Source organism: Ovis aries, chromosome 6 (genome assembly GCF_016772045.2).
Source record: "Ovis aries strain OAR_USU_Benz2616 breed Rambouillet chromosome 6, ARS-UI_Ramb_v3.0, whole genome shotgun sequence".
Classification (NCBI taxonomy): Eukaryota; Metazoa; Chordata; class Mammalia; order Artiodactyla; family Bovidae; genus Ovis; species Ovis aries.
The window spans coordinates 87,399,459-87,420,816 of record NC_056059.1 but is presented as its reverse complement, the minus strand read 5'-3'; the positions used below and the strand labels follow the sequence as shown (position 1 = coordinate 87,420,816).

General features: G+C 39.1%; 1 protein-coding gene across 7 annotated transcripts in view; it reads right to left on the bottom strand.

Annotated features, from left to right (window-relative positions):
• SLC4A4 (solute carrier family 4 member 4) overlaps window positions 1-21,358 on the bottom strand; it is a 370,587-nt gene that overhangs the window by 130,518 nt on the left and 218,711 nt on the right. The window lies entirely within an intron of this gene.

Sequence of the window (21,358 nt, the reverse complement as noted above, 5' to 3'; positions counted from 1 at the left end):
ACTTTTGGGTTGCCTGGTAGCTACCATTCATTGTGGTTTTTTTTAAAAAAAAATCCATGCCAAAATGCCTTAAAATCCTACCTTCTCCTTATTACCTTTATCAGTAAGATTTTTAAAGGAAGTCCTGCTTTTGGAGAATAACCTCATGTTGCACCCTTCCTAACTTAAGAGTTCAAATCTCTGATTAGTAAAACTGCACTCTAAAGGCACTGTTGTTACCAAGAGGCCCCAAAGGCTCCAGTAATACATTTTTAAATGATTAGTAGTAATACTAATAATTACTAACATATTTTTAATCAACCGGCACCAGACCAGGAACTTTGCACGTGCTATTTTATTAAATTATCATCCCTTTTCTACAAGCAATTACTGTTGTCACTGTTGACACTTGAGGAAATGATATTTAGAGATTATACAACTTGGCTAAAATTAAGAAACTAGGAAAGGCAAGGAGAGGATGCAAAGCAAAGTCTGTCTCCAGAGTCCAAGCTTCACCATGCTAAGATTAGTGATTATTCTCCAGTTCATTTAAATTTTTTTTTTCTGTCATGCCACATGACATGTGGGAACCCAGCTACCCGAGAATCCACACCCTCTGCATTGGAAGCATGGAGTCTTAACCACTGGACCTCCAAGGAAGTCCTGCAGTTCATTTAAATTCAAGTGGAGAAAAAGAGAATGAGCTTTAGAGTCAGAGTTATCAGCAAATCTCAGTTCTTCTTCTTACTAGCTGTGGTTACCTGGGGCAGATTATTCCACCTCTTTAAGCTGAATGAGAATAAAATGGGAATAATGAGTGACCCCTTTAAAATGGGAATCTTTAAAATCTTTCAAATGGGAGTAACTAATAAGTAACTCCTTTACAGTTATGAGAAGTTATTGAGATGATGTCTGAAAAGTGTTTAAGCCCAGTGCTGAGCAAGTAATAGGCCCTCAATACATGTGTTAAATGTTATAAGGCTCTGAAGCAAGGGAACATCAGCGGGTTCAGAATGATGAAAAGAGATTTGAGAAAAATTAAAAGACAGGATGTATAGGACATGTTGAAGCCTGGATAGAAGGAGTGAAGCAGAAGGAAGGGTCCAGAATGACACACAAGACTAGAATTGCACTTCTTCAAATGCCCAATGCTCCCTGACATCAAGAGCAAATACTTCAGCAATACAGGTGAATAACAGATGCACCAGTGAGTCTGGCCGAGCACTAAAAATATGTGTCCTCAATTTTCACTGTATTTTAACCAAAGCAATAGTTACTGAGAAGATGACAGTTACTTATCTTTTGCATTTAGCCTCTTCAATTTGTAAAGTCGAGTTGATAATAATATATCACATGTTGTAAATAATATGTAAAAAGCTCCTAGTACAGTGACTGAATAGCACAGTGGCTATTCCATAATCGGTAGCAATAGTCTTCTTGACAGAGTTTTAATATAATCCTAGGATCTACCAAAAACAGATGATGGGCAAAATAAGAAAAAAAATTTCTCTCCCAAAGGAATAAAGTTATATTGGCACTACATTTAATTCAGATACTCAATTCTCTGAATTTCAGATAGAAATCTCTCTCCCCAGTTTGTGTTATGGGCTTAAAAACATATATTCATGCAATACAGTGTCTCTCTACGTAAGTTAATTCTACCAAATGTATAGCTGCATGTGTTTTAACTTAAGTAGTTTGCAGAGCTATCTTCACTACGGTAAGGCTAAAAAAAAAAAAAAACAGATAAATCAAATGCTAAGATGAGCATGACTAGTGCAGCTATACTGTAAAACAAACAGAATTATTCACAATAACAGCATCAGTTTATCTGCATTCCCACTTGTCCTTGAATGACTGTGTTTTCAGCAGGAAAAAAAAAAAAAAACACATGACATGGTTTACTTCTAACTCTCACCCTACCTATTAGTATTTTAAAAGTAATATCTGTTTATAGCTTTCCTTCTCCCATCCCAAAAAGAAAGATCCTAAACACAGGGTTTCTCTTGTTCTTTCTGCTCCACAACCTCCAGCTGCCACTGGGAGAGAGGGATTGAAGAAGACAAAACAAACAAACAAAAATTAGCATCATGGGGTTAGTGACTTCAAGAGAAAATTATAGTTTAAGGGGAAATGTTTCATGTGCGTTCTCTTCTGCACTCACCCCAGTCAGGATAGCTAATAAAAAACACAGACTGCGCTTTTAAAAACAAAAAGTTCAAGGGATGAGGGGTAAGAGGGTGGAACCATCAGAGGCAATGTAGACATCCAAGAGTCTAAAGTTAATGGCTTGCAAATACCCACGCAGAGTGCTTGTCTCATGTGGGACCCAGCAAACTCTGTCTAGCACCCCTGCCATCTGCTCTACCTCCGTGCAGTCCAGGAGCCCGGCAAGGCTCTGCCATAGGCATCATGTGAACCACCCTGGAGCTGGTGGTCCAGGCTTCTCTGTCTTCAATCTTTCCTGCGGTTCCCTTCACTCAGAATCAAAGAAAAAGGCAGGGCTCTTATCAAAGCACAGAGTGGCAGTTCTGAACTTGGGGTCCCTGGCAGGAGTCCAGGGAGCCCATGGGTACTTTGAAATTACATGCACATTGTTAGGCTTACATACTTACTGTTCATTTCTCAGGTGAAAGCCCCCATTGTTTCATCACAAACTCAAATGGATTCTTGACATGGAAAAAGCTTGAAAACCACTGCACTAGACAGTGTTTCAACCAAAAACGTACATATGAAGACCTAGACTGTTACTCTCTGAGGTGTAGGCTTTTATACAATGTTCACACGGAACCATTTTTGTGGCCCAAGGAATGGGAAATTTGGGGTTTCTAAGCAATAGGGAAAGAGACACACAGAATGCCACAATGGAAAAGGAATGCCACAATGGAAAAATGCCCTCAGAATATATGTCCTTGGAAAGAACATGGTCCCCACCTGATTTTCCCAGAATTTTGGAACTGGAAGGGACCTAAAAGGGCCAGTTCTGGCTCCTTTAAGGCCCAGAGAAGCTAAAATTCATTCAAGATCACATTCCCAGAACACAGATAGGAGCAGAAAAGATGCCCTCTCCTATGCCCTCCTCTAATTCTGTTTCCACCACACCACTGGAACAGAAAACAATTAAAAGAACCATTCATTGAAATACTCGGAAAAAAATGGAGTGAAGCTGAATAAATGCATAAGTGCCTTTCACTTCGCACATCAAATGTGGTAACAAAAATCAGACAGGAAAACTAGCAAGTAGACATAACTCTTGCGACCTGTCTGGGTGGGCTTCAGTATCTGATTGCTTGGGGTCTAATAAACTATCGAAAAAATGGCCATCCACATGGAGACAACAGAGGGAAAGCTGACTTCTGAATGGCTGCCGGCAGTTCTCTGAGAATTCGATACTATCAGCCAGGAAACATTTAAACCAGGTCCTTGCAGGGCTAGGATATACAAGGGACCATATGGTCCCAGCAGAACACTTCAAACAGGCAGCTGTACAGCTATAATTAAATCTGTAGTAGTCATGCTATTATTTATTTAGCAGATATTTTAAAATGTACCCTTCACTGAGGTCTCTGAGAACACACCCCAAATTAGAACAATAGAAAACACTGAAGAAGCAGAGAAAGGGAAACAAGGGGCTGAAGGAGGAACAGGCAACAGCTTTCCAAAAATCTCCCCGAGAGGTTCTTCATTTGTACCTGACTACACACCAGAAGGTGATGATCACTTTACTGACATAAGTCAGGAAGCCCAAGGGTCTGTTCACTCCTTTGTTCCATGGTACACTCCACTGCAAAGGTCTACCTCTTTTTGAATTTTTAATCCCTATGTATCATTCATTTGGCACTCATCAAATCAGAAAATCTTAAGGAGAACTCAAAAATGATTTAGTCCAACTTCCATCCAGTAACTATATTCCTAACATCAAGTCATTTGTTTTTCTGAACGTGATAGTAAAAGAAAAAAGCATTCAACTCAAGAGTTACTTCAAATATCACCTGTGCCCACTCCCCAGCCCCTGGCATAATTCATTCTCCTCTCTGTGGTCAGACATTCTGGAGGAGGCAATGGCAACCCACTCCAGTATTCTTGCCTGGAGAATCCCCATGAACCGAGGAGCCTGGTGGGCTACAGTGCATGAGGTCACAAAGAGTCAGACATTTCTGAGCAACTGAACAGGCAAGTAAACCCTACATTATTTACAGATTTATCCCACAGTCTATAATCAGAACCCCTAAAAGACAGAAACTGTATCCTATTATTTTCATAGCCATGATTCCAAATGCAATGCTTAGCCAAGAGGGACTTAATAAAACTTTCATTAATAAGTTTGTAATGAAGCTCTGGTTCCTATCTAATTCACACTAATATTAAAAATAAAAACTGCCTCCATGAAACATTTACCCACAAACACAAGTTCATGACAAGAGCAACAGACAATAAATCTATTCCCTTTTACTGGAACCTAGGCTTCATGCCAACCTAGACAGTATATTCAAAAGCAGAGACATTACTTTGCCAACAAAGGTCCGTCTAGTCAAGACTATGGTTTTTCCTGTGGTCATGTGTGGATGTGAGAGTTGGACTGTGAAGAAAGCTGAGTGCCGAAGAATTGATGCTTTTGAACTGTGGTGTTGGAGAAGACTCTTGAGAGTCCCTTGGACTGCAAAGAGATCCAACCAGTCCATTCTGAAGGAGATCAACCCTGGGATTTCTTTGGAAGGAATGATGCTAAAGCTGAAACTCCAGAACTTTGGCCACCTCATGTGAAGAGTTGACTCATTAGAAAAGACTCTGATGCTGGGAGGGATTGGGGGCAGGAGGAGAAGGGGACGACCGAGGATGAGACAGCTGGATGGCATCACTGACTCGATGGACCTGAGTCTGAGTGAACTCCGGGAGTTGGTGATGGACAGGGAGGCCTGGCGTGCTGCGATTCATGGGGTTGCAAAGAGTCGGACACAACTGAGCGACTGAACTGAACTGAACTGAATGAGGCTTCATGAACTTCCTATCCCTCAAACCTTCTCATCTCTACAAGTTATGAGTGAGTTACTTCAATTATTCTCCTCTGGCTAGCGTCCAGGCATCTCACCATCCTAGTTCCCATAACCACGTCTCCTCAACTGTTTTTGAAAATGGGCACTTTCGGGGAACTCCCTGGTGGCCCAGTGGTTAGGACTCCACGCTCCCACTGCTGAGGGCACGGGTTCAATCCCTGATGGATAGGGAAACAAAGATCCCACAAGCCACACAGTGCAGCCAAAATAAAATACTACTACTAATAATAAAATAAAGTTTTAAAAAGAAAATGAACACCTTTAAAACAAATCTGAATCCAATGAAAGTTACTAATTTTCTGTCCAAATACAGTGGAATTTTCTCCATTATTCACCTCATGTTTGAACTTACATAGTATATAACCATTCCTATTAAATTCTTTGTTGGTTCAGCCCATCAAGATCATTCTCCATCTTGATTCTATCATTTAAAATTTAAATAGCTAACCATGTCTGTTTTGTGTCCTCTGAGAATCTGATAAGCATGCATTGTATCTTAAAAATGCTAATCAAACTGTTCAACAGGATGCTAAAAAGTACCATGGTTTTAGAAATTCCTTCCACATCTACATTAGTTATTAATCCACACACCTGAGTACAATTATTCTCTAGCTGAGAACCTCCGATGGTTGCAAGCCCTCAGTTCATCAAAGTGTTTACCACTATATCATCAGGAACTTTATGGATGACTTACTACCATACAACCACGTGGCCTGCCCAGAAAAGAAAATGTGATATATAAATCTACGTATGTTCCTCTATTTTAAAATGTGGAGCAATAATTCAGATCACAGGTTGGCAAACTTTCTTTAAAAAGTTTAAAAGCCAAATTAGGCTTTGTAGGCAACATACGGTCTCAGTTATACATTCTTTTTTTTTTTTCCACACCCTTTAAAACTTAGTTTTCCAACCATACAAAAACAGACTACCAGGAGGCTCACTACCAGTGAGTCACAGTTTGCCAGATATCATCTTTTCAACTTTGAAGTAAATGCCCTATTGGTGAAGATAAACATTTAACCAAAACTTAAAATAAGCAGTCACTGGATGACAGCTGTGGTGGACACCATGATGGAGAAGCACAATGTGCAAAGAGAGCTCACAACATAGGCTCTCTAGCCTAAACCAGGGGATCCCAGGAGACATCCCTGCAGAGGTGACTCAGACTGAAAAATTATGGGTGAACCCCAGTTGCCTGGGCAGGAAGAGCATTACAGTCAGTGGAAACAGTATGTGCAAAGGGCCTAGCATAATAGTGGACCTGGAAAGTACAAGTGCATGGTCAGAGTAAAATCAGCGAGGGAGAGAACCTTGCAAAAGGCCTCTGGAGAGAGATGTTAAGCAAGATAACACAGGGCTTTGAAGACCACGCTCAGAATTCTGGGCTCATCGCAAAAAAACAATTTCAAGTCATCAGTGATGCTGTCTGTCCCCTCCTTCAAGACAGAGCCTCTCTTGTAATATCTATATACCTTATAGGCTTCTCTGGTGGCTCAGATGGTAAAGAATCTGCCTGCAATGCAGGAGACCCAGGTTCGATCCCTAAGTTGGAAAGATCCCCTGGAGAAGGGAATGGCGACCGACTCCAGTATTCTTGCCTGCAGAATTCCATGGACAGAATAGCCTAGTGGGCTTCAGTCCATGGGGTCTCAAAGAGTCGGACATGACTGAGCAACTAACTTCAACCCTTTCATAGTGCTTTGTAAACTTGACACATTCCTAGGTTTAAAAATCACATGGTTGGCATGAAAGTAAAAATAATTTTTAACATACTACTACAGAAGACTGGCTAGTTTCAGGAAAGAGAGGAAAAAGAAAACATCACCAATATAAAATCTTACCTGTATACTCTTATTTAAATATAAAATCATTCTAAGCTAAGAACTATTCTAGTAAGAACTAGAAATTCCCCAGTGTTTTATTTTGCTACTTACTCTTGAACCATTCCCAAAATAACAAAAATATTGTCTCATTTATTTCACTGGTTCCATTTTCCCCTACTTTGTTTCACAGTTTGTCTTATTCTTCTATTCACAAAGAGGCAGGAGAAAGCAGGTGGGGAAAGGGAAGTAATATTTTTTTAGCACCTAATTAGTCTGTGCCTGGAATACTTCACATATTATTTACCTCTTTTTAGCCTCATAAGAACAGGAAAAGTAAGTTTTACTGATTTTTCTAAGGCTTAGAGACATTAAGTGCCTATATAAGATCACTTACCTAGTAAGAAGGGAAGCCAGGATTTGAAAGAACATCTCTAGGATTATATAAAATGCAAGGTTTTCTGCTACATTTCCTATTAACTCAGAAAACTCTAAAAGGGCTCTAAGTCTTCCATTCCTTTGATTTACATCCTTTTCTTCTATTCTTTCCACACTGAAGTACTACCATTTGTGAATTTAGATCAAGAAGGCACAGCTAAAATGAAGACAACATAGTCTAAAGTGTAGTTCAGACTATCATGGCACAGATTAAGAAATATACAAGCACAGGACCGCATAACCCCTAGTATAACATTAGAGAAGACAGAATCTTCTAAAAGCCTTTTATTGTCATTTAGTCTTGGTTTTTATTTTAACTAAACATGCATGTTGTGCTACTTTAGCACATCTCTGAAAAATGAAACACTCTAGAAAAATTTTTAAACTGAAAACCAAAATGTGACATGAGTCAAGGTCTTTTAGAAGAACTGATTACACTCCATTCCCTCAGCAGGCCTTCAATCAGGGGCTTCCACAAAGACAGGTGGTAATAAGCACAACATTGCCATCATCCCCCCAAATCTCTTTATGACACATATTTACAGATGTTTTCAAAATGTCCTGATGCAAAGAGCTAGTCCTAGAGAATTCCACACTTTGAAAAAGAGCTTCATCACCATTTTTAGTCGTGACAATTGTTATTTTTCTAAACAGTCTTCCTCCAGAGTGAGTGCCTGGGGATATCGTTTTAGAGATGATAATTCAACAGGCAAAGAATTATGCACCCAGTTTTTCTTCATACAAAACATCGATACAGAGGCTACTCACTGAAATTTCTGAAATTACTCTGCTTATTTTTCGTTGTCATAAACAAGCTGATATGGAAACAGACTTTATCCATAAGTGTCAGGGGAGAAACAGAAAAATGCAGCCAAAGGCACTATGAGAAGAGAAACTTCTTTCACCTCTGACCACAAATTTTTCTGAAAACATGTCACCCTGACTGATACATAGTTGTATTTCAACTTGACTTGTCCTTTTAAATTTTAATGATATACTTGGATCTTACCATAATGCACTCCTACACTCAAAATTATAATAAAAATTTAAAGTGAAACAGAGTTATAACAATGTATTGAGTAGAAATATATAATAGACCATTACTCAGCCATAAAAAGAATGAAATAATGCCATCTCTGGTAACATGGATGGATCTAGAGATTATCATACTAACTGAAGTCAGAGAAAGGCAAATACGGTATCACTTATGCATGGGATCTAAAAACATGACACAAATTAACTTATTTACACAACGGAAATAGATTCACAGACATGGAAAACAGACCTGTGTTTACCAAAGGAGGAACCGGGGGAGAGGAATAAATTAGGAGTCTGGCATTGACAGATATTGAATATAAAACATTAAACAACAAGGACCTACTGTATACTACAGGGAACTATATTCAATATCTTGTTAAAAAACAATAATGTATAAAACTAGTAAATTCTATAATAAATCACAGTCAATGATAAATCCTTCCCAAGTCTGATATGCCTCACTCCTACCTAATTTCACACTATTTCATACCATGCAAAATAAAGTAACTCATGTCTAAAAGTAGAGTGTTGGGCAGTCCACAATTTGAAACGATCTCTGCTTGGGAAAACTTAGCAATACCATGTCATCTTGCAATGGAACATCTTTCTGTGCTTGACAGTTGACTTTTCCAATATTTCCTCATGATAAACTGAATTTTGTTTTAAATAAAAGAAAAGAAAAATATTTGGTGTTTTCTGTAAGCTATGTCAATCAGCCAGGTAACTATGTTCACTGAGCTTTCAATTATGATAAAAAAATGTATAAGTGAACTTTAACAAATTAAAGAGCACACTATATTTGAAATGCTACCATTTATATAATTGTTCTAGCTGAAAAATAAGTTAATGTATGACACAGACAAGGATGTTCATTTCAAGCAACTGATTAACCTAATGAAATACTCTGTCAATGCTCATGATAAGAAATACTAATTTTCAAAGCTGCCAGAATGAAAATATAAGACCTTAACAATACTTTCAGAAATCATCTTTCTCTGAGAAACTCTCAGAGTCAGTCATTTTCTCAGCCTTTAAAAAAAAAAAAAAAAGATTTTTTGAGAAAAAGAATCAGTAGAAGCTGATTCTCCCCCAATTCGCCATCATCATCTTGACATCAACAATTTCCATGACTCCTCCCTCTCCCTCTACCCCAAACTCTCTGCCTCTCCATTCCCACCCCATAAATAACATCAGATATTCACATAAAAAACAGTAACAAACAGGTGAGCCCCTGTGAAGGGACAAACAGTAAGTACTTAACGGTATTAGAATTTGGGAAAGTGAAAATGAAAGTCGCTCAGTCGTGTCCAACTCTTTGTGACCCCATGGACTGCATACTCCATGGAATTCTCCAGGCCAGAATGCTGGAGTGGGTAGCCTTTCCCTTCTCCAGGGCATCTTCCCAACCCAGGGATCGAACCCAGGTCTCCCTGAGACAGGAATAATTAACATGAGTCAGAAAACCCAAAGATGCGTGTAAGGAAAAAGTGGCACTTGACTTAGATCCTGAAGGAAAGGTTGAACTTGGAAAAGACACATATGGGTCCAACAGAAATGTGTGTGCCATACCACTATCCATGGAAGGCAAATCAGACACATTTCATGGGTGTGCGAGCGGAGCAGTGGAGTATGGAAGCTAAGAACAATGAAACCCCAAAAAGCCAGATTAGCAACGTAAATCTAAGAAGTGAAGAATGACATCTAAAATGAAACTGACCTCCATCCTAACCAACCTTCCTGTCAAACAAAACCAAAAATAAAAAGTAGTATGGATGTGCATGTTCTTAGTCGCTCAGTCATGTTAAACTCTTTGTGACCCCCGTGGAATTCTGCAGGCAAGAATACTGGAGTGGGTAGCTACTGGAGTGGGGGACCTTCCCGATCTTCCCGATCCAGAGATTGTACCCAGATCTCCTGCATTGCAGGTGGATTCTTTACAGTCTGAGCCACCAGGAAAGCCCCAAAAGCAGTATAAACAATGAAAATGATGGAGATAAATTAAAACTTATATAATATTTGAAGTATACTAAGCACATTCTTTTTCACGTAACAACTCTGTGAAGCAGGCAGTTCAGACTGAATTATAAAACCTTATTATGAATCAGGAAACAGGTTTAGAGGAGTTAAGGTACAACATGCTTATTTAAGTCATCAAAGCTATTCCTATGATCAGCTTTAAAAACAGTTCAATAATAATTGCTTTTTCCGCTTTACCAGAAAAAAAAAAGTGAAGGTTACAGTGATATTTATTTATTAGACCTAATGACACAGAAGTGAACATATATTCATAATAAGAACGAATACAATACCAAACAGCCTGAAAGTTGAGAGACTGTAGGGTGTTTTTAAAAACACAAGTAAAATTTTGTAAATCAAATGAGCATCTACCAAGGTCTGTGGACAAGTCAACTAGTTAATTAATATAATCTACTTTTGCTAATTCTACAGGTAAGGCCTGGCGAGCTGCGATTCATGGGGTCGCAAAGAGTCGGACACAACTGAGCGACTGAACTGAACTGAACTGAACTGAACAGGTAAGTATAATTTTTAAAAAGTTTTTAAAAGGTTAACATTGAAACCCTGTTGTATTTCATCAAATTTGGGGGGTTACTGCCATTATTCAAAGAATTTGAAAAGTCACATTATATTCCAATTGTTGGATAAACCAAGTCATTCACTTGTACCTGGTAAACTGCAGCAAGTTACCTTCCAATGTATTTCTCACATTTTCTACCTAACTCCTTCTCCAACGAAGAATGTCTTATTTGGCTGAAACTCTTATCTTCTGTTATTTATGTTCTCTAAAATGAAAAGATGCTTCTAAAATCTCTCATTCCTCTTTGATGGACAGCTCAGGCCCACACAGTTATTTATCTTCCCTTTCCCTGAACTGCTGCATTTCACTGTCAGCACTACACGCTTAGTGCTCTTCATCTAGATATAAACTCACATTCTGAAACCGTATTTTTTTACTTTATTTTTATTCTATCAGCCCTCACTGACCTCCACCAATACCACTCAGGGTATGAGCATACAACAAACGGTTAATTCACAGAGTCTTTTAATCACTGTGGCAGCAGAAACATCCAATCACCATAAGACTCAGGAATTTTTTTAAATTGTTGGTTTATTTAATAACAATTTTGGTGATTAACCTATTTAGCACAATGCGTGCCCCAAAGACAAACCTAAACTCATAAATTATCAATCAAACACCTGGGGCTTAGGATCTAAAAAAGACCATACGGCAAAGAAGCAGAATTCACTGTACTTGTTCAGAGCACAACCCCAGGGCTAGTGCTACCACTCAGATGCCATTTGACTTCAGAAAAAACTACTTAATGTCTTTGTACCTTAAATTTACCAACATATTAATATAAAACAGGGTTGATAATACCATCCAAAGCACTAGTATAAAAAAGTGCTGAATGTATGTCTGTCATTATTAATTACTCTTTAGAGAGGAACAGACAGACTCATCACTTTCAGAGACAGCCCCTGAATGGGCATCAGTGCCACTAATACTGAAATTACAATGGTGTCCTCTAAACTGATTTGATTACTTCTAGCCTCTTGTATGCTTATACACTAAACATTGATTAGGCAGTAATACTGACTGGGAGTGACTAACCACTGCCCTTCAGATTGTGGAAAGAATTACTGCTGCCATTTTAACATGGCAGCAGAGAAAACAGAAGCATGGTAGTTTTCATTTCAGTTCAATACGAAGGAGTGAAACCAGACCATGGGTGGTAACACCCAGAGATATCAGAAAGCTCTTGTGGCAACTGATAAGATCACGAGACTCCATGGAGGTGAAAAAATCAACTACCACTGACCACTTAGACAAGTGAGCCAGAAACAGTGGGAAACCCTTCTCTTTGTGAAGATGAGCAAGAAACACTTCCTCCCATGGCTTGACCTCTTTGTAAATCTACTCTACAGAGATTCCCTGTTGCAACGGAAGTAAGGAAACAGCAAAATCTGCAAATACCTCTCAACATGTAATGAATAATCTGCTGATCTTTTCATCAGTTATCCTAGATGACAACACTCCTCATAAAGGCATAAACTTTTCATTTAACTCGCTTTACAGTATGTATGTAAGTTCACTTAGAATCCTCTGGAGGGTGGGGGACTGGAGAGGAAAGAGATGTGGGGCCAAGCTGCAAATGTGCTGGATAGGGTTTCAAAAAAAATACGTGTTCAACCTTTCTTGCAAGTATCCTTTTAGTTCCAAACGCTGACCACCAAGAAGGGCTCTTAAGAGGAAGCCATTTTTGGTTGCCAAGGAAATTCTCGCAAAGTCACAGGGTGTCTCTCAGAACTGAGAATAGCTTCGCCTTAAGGAGAAGTAATCAGAAACACAAAGGCAGCCAAGTCTACGACCACTGTATTTCTCAACTCTTTACCTCAAAATACAAGGCAGATTAGCCAGCTCAGAGATCCAATTAGATCAGGAAAATAAACCCAGTTTTAGCCTTGATATTTTCAGCTTCTAGAAAAAAAGTCCCCAAAGTGAACTAGGAGGCAGATGCTAGTAACTGGGATACTTTTCACTTGAATTCAGTCGCTAAGCTTTTAGTGGAGTGAATCACAAAAGAGAAACTCAAATGTGACTGGCCAACAGTATTCCAGCAGTGAAGATTTATTCAAGTGTTTAAAACACCTAGGACAAAACTGACATAATCTTTTGGGAAGGTAACTGGCAATACAAGGTGATCCAGCAATTCCACTTACAAAAATTTCTCCTTCAGAAGGACTCATGAAAGAACATACAAACAAAAAAACAAAAAAAACTCAGTTACAATGAGGACATTTCTTAAAGGCCTGCTTGTAATTGCAAAGAAATAAGTAAATATCTATTAACAGATTACTTAAATGAAACGTGCACTATGTATCCTTTAAGGAAAACAAGGTAGATGTCTGAGGTATTGTTAGGTTTCTAAAAAATCCAGTTCCAGAACAGTATGATCTCATTTGTAACTTATATAAGTAAGCATATATATTTTTATGACTAGGAAAAGTCTAGAAGACTATATCAACCTGCTAATAGTGGTTATTTTGAGGGTGAGAATTTGTGAACTTTCATTTTCTATTTTATTCATTTTGTTCTGCTTGAATTTTTATAGCAATTTTGTATAAATACAAATCAGAAAAAAACTAAAGTTTAAAAAACACTATTAATCCTATGGACAGAGGACCCTGGTAGGCGGCAGTCCATGGGGTCGCTGAGGGTCGGACACGACTGAACAACTTCACTTTCACTTTTCACTTTCCTGCACTGGAGAAGGAAATGACAACCCACTCCAGTGTTCTTGCCTGGAGAATGCTAGGGACGGGGGAGCCTGGTGGACTGCCGTCTATGGGTTCGCACAGAGTCGGACACGACTGAAGTGACTTAGTATAGCATAGCATAGATAATAAAATGTTACTACAGCAGGTAAAGAATAAGTCAATGTTTATAGTTATACTTATTGGAAAGGTTTTTTAAACATGCACTTAGGGTGTTTACCAAAAGGGACTGTTGCTTTCTGGTTTCCCACTTCCGAGGGGAAAAAAAGGTGTTTTTTGTTTTGGGGTTTTTTTTTAATGACGTCTGATCAGAGGTAGGTAATATGTGACATAAGAGCAGACATCCATCAAAGGTAATTCTTGATGGCATTCCACTACTCTCTACAATCTATTCTAAGTATATTCTTTGCATTGGGATACAGCAAACTGCTACATACTGAAAAGAGAAAAAAAGGGACATCAAATAAAAAAACATGCCAGATAACCATTTAAGGCATATAAACCCGGCAATGCCATTTGTTCAGTGGTGAACGTGGGATTGCCCTGTGGTGCTCCTGGAGTTCTTAGTTCTTTCATGGGTACCTGTGGCTCAGACAGTAAAGAATCTGCCTGCAGTGCAGGAAACCCTTGATCGGGAAGGATCAGGAAGAGCCCCTGGAGAAGGAAATGGCTATCCACTCCAATACTCTTGCCTGGAGAATCCCATGGACAGAAAAGCCTGGCAGACTACAGTCCATAGGGTCCCAAAGAGTCACAGTCAGATGCACGACTAACACTCACTCACTTCACAGGTACAGATGAGATCAAGGCTCAGGAACCCCTTATGCCACTCTGTCCTTCATCCACACATCCTGATGCCTCTTTCAGAACAATCAGGAATTAGTTGCTTATCACCATTAAATTCTTAGAGAGACCTCTGGTGAAGGTCTCATGAGTCATTACCAGGCAATATCAAGAACAGCACGTAAACAGATACAATCACTCATAAGCTCAGTCTCACTACTCTTGGTGGCCTATGCTCACTTCTAGTGCATTAAAACATTTTAATTTTTGTTAATAGTGACTAATAATTAAAACTAATTAATAGTGCATGGGAAATATGCTAACTAGAAAACTCACTTTCTCCCTTATAATACTTTCATGGTATAGAAGAACTTGCCTTGTTGATAGGAATAAGGTCTTGACACCTACGGCAAACCCATTAAGAAACTGGCTCTTGTCTGTTGAGCTGTTTACTGCACTGCGGTGTTCATCCAGTGTTTAATTATAGGAACAACACCAGATGATCCAGAACATTAGCAGATTCTTCCATCCCATCACACACTATTCTCAGTGATCTTTTTCAGAGTAAATCAGAACACACCACTCTCGAGGTAAAATTCCTACAACAGTGTCTCTTGGTACTTAGAATACAATTAAAAGGTCCCCCTGTGTCCTTCCCTGGCCTCATCTACCTCTGCATACCTGCTGCCTTTGCTCCAGTCACTCTGGAATTTTTCTTCTTCCTCTGTCTTGAATACAGCACACTCATTCCTGCCTCAAGGCTTTCCTCTTGCTTTTCATTCAGCCTAGAAACCTCTTTGCCCAGAACCTCTCTTCTCTGGGTAACCCTCCTACTTAAACCAGCTTTGCTGTACCTCTCCACATTATCCTACTATAGATAACACTTAGCATTGCATAACATTATCCTACTTGTTTATTTACTTATCATTGTTATTTATTGTCTATCTGTCCCTTGAAGCACAGAAGTTCCACGTGTCAAAAGATCTGTCTGTCTCATTTACCTCTGGAACCCTACCACCAAGAACACTTGCTAGCATAGAATATACTCTTTACATGGATCAGTGAGTTCAGCAGCCTACAATTATGGGGTGATTATTTTGGGGGGCTCCAAAATCACTGCAGATGGTGACTGCAGCCATGAAATTAAAAGATGCTTACTCCTTGGAAGAAAAGTTATGACCAACCTAGATAGCATATTCAAAAGCAGAGACATTACTCTGCCAACGAAGGTCCATCTAGTCAAGGCTATGGTTTATCCAGTAGTCATGTATGGATGTGAGAGTTGGACTGTGAAGAAGGCTGAGAGCCAAAGAATTGATGTTTTTGAACTGTGGTGTTGGAGAAGACTCTTGAGAGTCCCTTGGACTGCAAAGAGATCCAGCCAGTCCATTCTAAAGGAGATCAGCCCTGGGTGTTCTTTGGAAGGAATGATGCTAAAGCTGAAACTCCAATACTTTGGCCACTTCCTGCGAAGAGCTGACTCATTGGAAAAGACCGTGATGCTGGGAGGGATTGGGGGCAGGAGGAGAAGGGGACGACAGAGGATGAGATGGCTGGATGGCATCACTGACTCGATGGACGTGAGTTTGAGTGACCTCCGGGAGTTGGTGATGGACAGGGAGGCCTGGCATGCTGTGATTCATGGGGTCGCAAAGAGTCAGACACGACTGAGTGACTGCACTGAACTGAACTGAAGAAGTTCAAATTTGCTGCAGCTGGCTTTAAATTTTACATGGTTCTAAATTTTACAAAAGACTTCTCCTTTTCTCACCTGAAAACACAACATAGAGCTTAGATTACTTGAGACAAGTTTATCTACTTCACTTTCAAGCTGACACAAAACCTGTTTTTAAAGGAAGGCTAGCTTTCTGATCTAGATAAATGGCTTTCACAGGAAACACAACAGTATGAAAATAGGGAAATTCAACTGTCAGTTTCAACTGGGACACAGGTTTTTAAAATCAGTAGGAATATCTGTGCTTCTCAAACTCTACCAATAACAATTAGTTGTTAAATCTTTCAGAATATGGGAGAGAACATAAGGTGGAAGGAGGAGGCTAGAGAAGGTTAAATTTCTTGTAGAGAAGGAAAAGAGAATGACAAACATCAGTTTTGTTCATTATCTCAGTGACAAGCTAAACCCCTGGGAAAGGGGCTCCAAAGATAACCACTGCCGTGGTGTTGCCAGTTCTCATCAAGGACTCCTGGTCAAAGGAAACCTGCAGCCACAGAGACCCTCTCTGCAGTTACTAACACCACAGTAACTAAGCACATCTAATGACTGTAACCACCTCCTCACAACATGCCTTTCTTCTCAGGTTTTCACAGATGTGATTCCATCTGGAGCTTTACCAGCAGTGTCTCACCGGTCTCTGAACACATGCAAAAGACAGTATCATAACGTGAGCAAATACAAGCCCTTCCCCACCGCTGTGTCTTCTCTGAGGAGTAGAGCAAGACCACCCGTGCTCTGTGTGAAACAGAGGGGTTTCTGTCTGAGTGGTGAATAAAGAAAAGCAGGTGCTATTGTACTTTTCCATCACTATGAATACGAAATAGCTATGAGTGCTAAGGGAAGCTGTATGTGAGCCTCAGGATGGAAATCAAAATAATGAAAGTATCATCTTAGCTGAATTTAGGTGAAAGTTAAAGTGTCAGTTGCTCAATCATGTCAGACCCTTTGAGACACCGTGAACTGTAGCCTGCCAGGCTCCTCTGTCCATGGAATTCTTCAGGCAAGGAGACTGGAGTGGGTAGCCATTCCCTTCTTCAGGGGATCTTCCTGACCCCAGGATTAAACCCAAGTCTCCTGCATTGCAGGTGGATTCTTTACCATCTGAGCCACCAGGGTGACTCGCTCCTATATTCCACATGTGTAAGAAAGGATTAGGGGGATGTCCAATCACAAGATGTATCCTTCTAGATTCCATTTTAAGACAGTCATGGCTGAGCAGTTTTGAAGTTCTACATGGTTTACTGATTTCATCCTCTTATTCCCTGACAAAAAAATTTAATTTAGGTCTATCTCTACACAGATAAGGATTTCAAAAATAGATATCACAAAGTATACTATTAAGGACAATAGTGTACTTAAAGATAATGCAAAAACTGATTGCAGTACCCTTTAGAAATTAACGTTAGGCCCAGTTCCACCAGGAAACCTATGGATAAGTTCTCAGGTAAGCTTGCTAAATAACTAGTATCAAGGAAGTGATGACTAGTTAAGAAGTTACAAGGATATGTGTACAGAAGTGTCTCTCTTAAGCGTCTGCAAGAAATTTATCGACTGCTTTCACTGCAATCTACAGACTGTGATTTCACTTAACATTTATGTAATTGTGAGATGTTATTGCATTACTGCTAAACATGAAAAAAAAAAAATCCCTTTTAAAACAGTCATCGTAGAGAGACTTCACTGGCAGTCCAGTGGTTAAGATTCTGCACTTCCACTTCAGGGGGTACAGGTCTGATCTATGGTTGAGGAGCTAAGAACCCACACGCCTCACAGTCAAAATGCCAAAACATAAAAAACAGAAGCAATAGTGTTAACAAATTCAATAAGCACTTAGAAAAGATCCACACACACAAAAAAAAAAAAACAACAAAATCTAAAAAACACAAAAGTAAATAAAAAATAAAAATAAATTAAAAAGTCATTGTACCACTGAACACAGTATTTCCTCCAGAGAGTTAAAGCTACAAGGTAAAATAGTAAGAAGGAATTTTCTTATTCTCACAGATGATTCCAAACTCACATGAAAATTATAGCTAACCCATCGGATTTGATAAGCACCCACAGAAGTTATAAATTTTTTTTTCAAAAACAGAAAAGAAATAAAAGGTAATAGAAAAACAAATCAGTCTAAGGTAATTGGGGAAGATAACTGGATAATGAAGAAAAAAATCCTCCACAGCAACACAATAGAGATTATTTATGTACATTTACAAGTCAATGAGCTCCAGATGTATTTTTTAAAAATCTACTTCTCCCCAGGTGTTTTCCCCTTTTTTGCCTAATAAATATAACATCCAAGTTGGAATACTATTGAAGCATTGCATCATCTAAATTTTGGCGATGCTTTCTTCTGCCGTTAACTATTGTGAGCTATTTCTCAATAAAGCAGCCGCTACTGAAATCGTAAGAACTAGGCTTGGCAGAGCCAAACAGAAAAAGTGCAGTCCACAGATCTGTTTCTTCTGTTTTCCCCAAACAGAATCTCATAAAAAATATGCCCTCAAATTTTGTCACTATGTTGCTGTCAGAAAGAGAAATTCTGCTCCTCTTCATATCTCTGAACACTAAATTTACTCCTTGCACTACTGTGAAGTTATATAGCTCCAGGAAGCTGTGAGGCACCATCGCAACTATTCATTCAGATTGTATCCAGGCAGAATAATCAGTCCATCAGAAAACTTCAGTTCCAGTTGGATGGAAGTTTTTTGGGCCAACTTGGAAAAGCATACCGAACAAGTTTGACTTTACTGCCAAGATCATTTCCAGGACATTGGCTAATTAATTATAAAAGCTTTTTCAAAACAAATTTGAGCCTGGCAACCTTTTTTCCTACCCAAACAGAGAAAAAGCAGGCTAAAAAATAAAAAGCCCGAGTTTATTGCGGGGTTTTGAGTGTGTGTGTGCCAGGGTTTCATCTTCTTAGCAAGCCTATTTTCCTCTTCTCACCAGAAAATGATCCAGGAGCTTTTGTATTTGAAGTTAATCAGACTGTAGGTATATAAACTGGAAATATTAGTTTGCATTTGTACTCTACTTTTGATTATAGAGATCATGGGTCAGCTACAAAGCGCCTCTTCAAACTCTTTGGTGGGAAGCAAGGATGAAGTTTCTTTCTCTTTGAGGGGATGAAGGGTTCATTGAATGAACAATGGCTATTGTATTAGATAAACGAAGATGGACAGTTGCTCTTTATAATGATATACTCATCACCTGCATTTTCTAGCTTTGAAAACAAAAAGAACAAAATTCCTGAATTAAATCTTCCTTGTTTCAACATCATATGAACCTGGGTGAATAGGAGACATTGGAGATAGGCATCAGAGATTCTGGTTTTAAGGACGACCCACGCTTTATTTAGTTAAATCAACACCCCAAATCATAATGTTCCAACCTATTTCTTCTAACACGGGAATCAAAATCTTATGTAATACACATCTGAAACCATCAAATTTCTTTTGTATATGCTCAGATAGGAAGACAACCAAGAAGGTAAGAAAATTTCTCTCAACATTTACCAGCAGCTATTGACAAATGCCCGACAAGAGAAGAACTGTCACCAGTAAAAGAAGTCTTCCTGAGAAATTGTCAACCCAGATATTCCTAACTTCCTTATCCTGTATCAAGGCTCCAATAAATCTCATAATTAGAATGCTGCTTTGTCAATCTATGGAGCCAAAACGTACAAAATAGTTTCGCATAAAATTCTCAACAAGTCCAGACTGCATTTTCCCTTTCAGTACTGTTATGATTCTACCAATGCATTCAATATTTAGATGACCATCCTCTACAGTATTTCAAGAGGTAGGCCAATGGTAGGGAGGAGTGCTATCCATACTAGCATTTAAGAGTAGGCAGCAACTTTAGAAGTCAAGAATTAATCTCAATGCTGGGGCAGGGCGGCGGGGGGGGGGGGGGGGGGGGGGGGTCAGTAATTAAGCCTAACCAAAGCAGAGCCTCTCTTCTGGGAAACACAGGTAAGTTAAAATGAGAAAGACTACACCAGATTTCAGAGAATCTTCGAAGTTGGCATATTCTGAACTGAACTTGATAAAAGCCAGTATAAGCTTTTGACCTGAGGGGAAAGGTAAAAACAATAATATGAAAAGTGTATTGGATTAGGAGAAACTGGGGACAGGGTTATTCCAAAGCTGGTTAAAAGGAGAATAAAGAAACCAAAGTCACTTTACAAGAAAGAACATAATTTTACCTTTCCAGTACTTTTGGGAATTCATTAAGGTCTGAAAACCTCTGTCTAAAGAGAAACACAGTTGTAAATAAGGTGTCATTGCCTTAGGATTATATAATTGAGGTTTATTTATTTATTCAAGTAGAATTTTCAACCCATTAGCTCAAATTACTCATTTTATTCTTTAATGCAAAGTACAAAAGTGCCGAAGAATTGATGCCTTCCAACTGTGGTGCTGGAGAAGCCTCTTGAGAGTCCTTTGGATAACAAGATCAAACCAGTCAATCATAAAGGAAATCAGTCCTGAATATTCATTGGAAGGACTGATGCTGAAGCTGTTGCTCCAATACTTTGGCCACCTGATGTGAAGAACTGACTCATCTGAAAAGACCCTGATGCTGGGAAAGATTGAAGGCAGAAGGAGAAGGGAATGACAGAGGATGAGATGGTTGGATGGTATCACTGACTCGATGGACATGAGTTTGAGCAAGCTCTGGAAGATGGTGAAGAGAAGCCTGGCGTCCTGCAGTTCATGGGGTCGCAAAGAGCTGCACACCACTGAGGGACTGAACAGCAACAAAGTACAAAATTATACCTAGTCACATTTTTAACTAGTTCAAGTCTAGATACTCACTCAACTAGGAAAACGATCCAGTTTCTATTATATTCTTTTTAAAAGAAAACAAATTGAGGTTCAAAACGTAATTGCTTTTCATTTCAAATGGGGTACTTACCATTTATTTTAATAAGCAAATAGACAGCTAACAAGACTATCATTACCTTTGCCTGAAGTATCCCCCTAAAGTTCACAACAGACAGCATTCCCTAGCCCTTGACAGTTCACCAGAGCACTTTTTTCATAAATTACCTTATTTAAGCACTATAATAAACCTGAGGTAGGAGTTATTATTACTATCTTAAAGCTGAGAGAACTATAGTTTCAATATTTAAACTGCCCAAGTGAAGACCTCTGGACTAAGCTAACTTTTATCTTCTGGGTTTCAAATCCCTTCACAAACTGCTTCCTCTT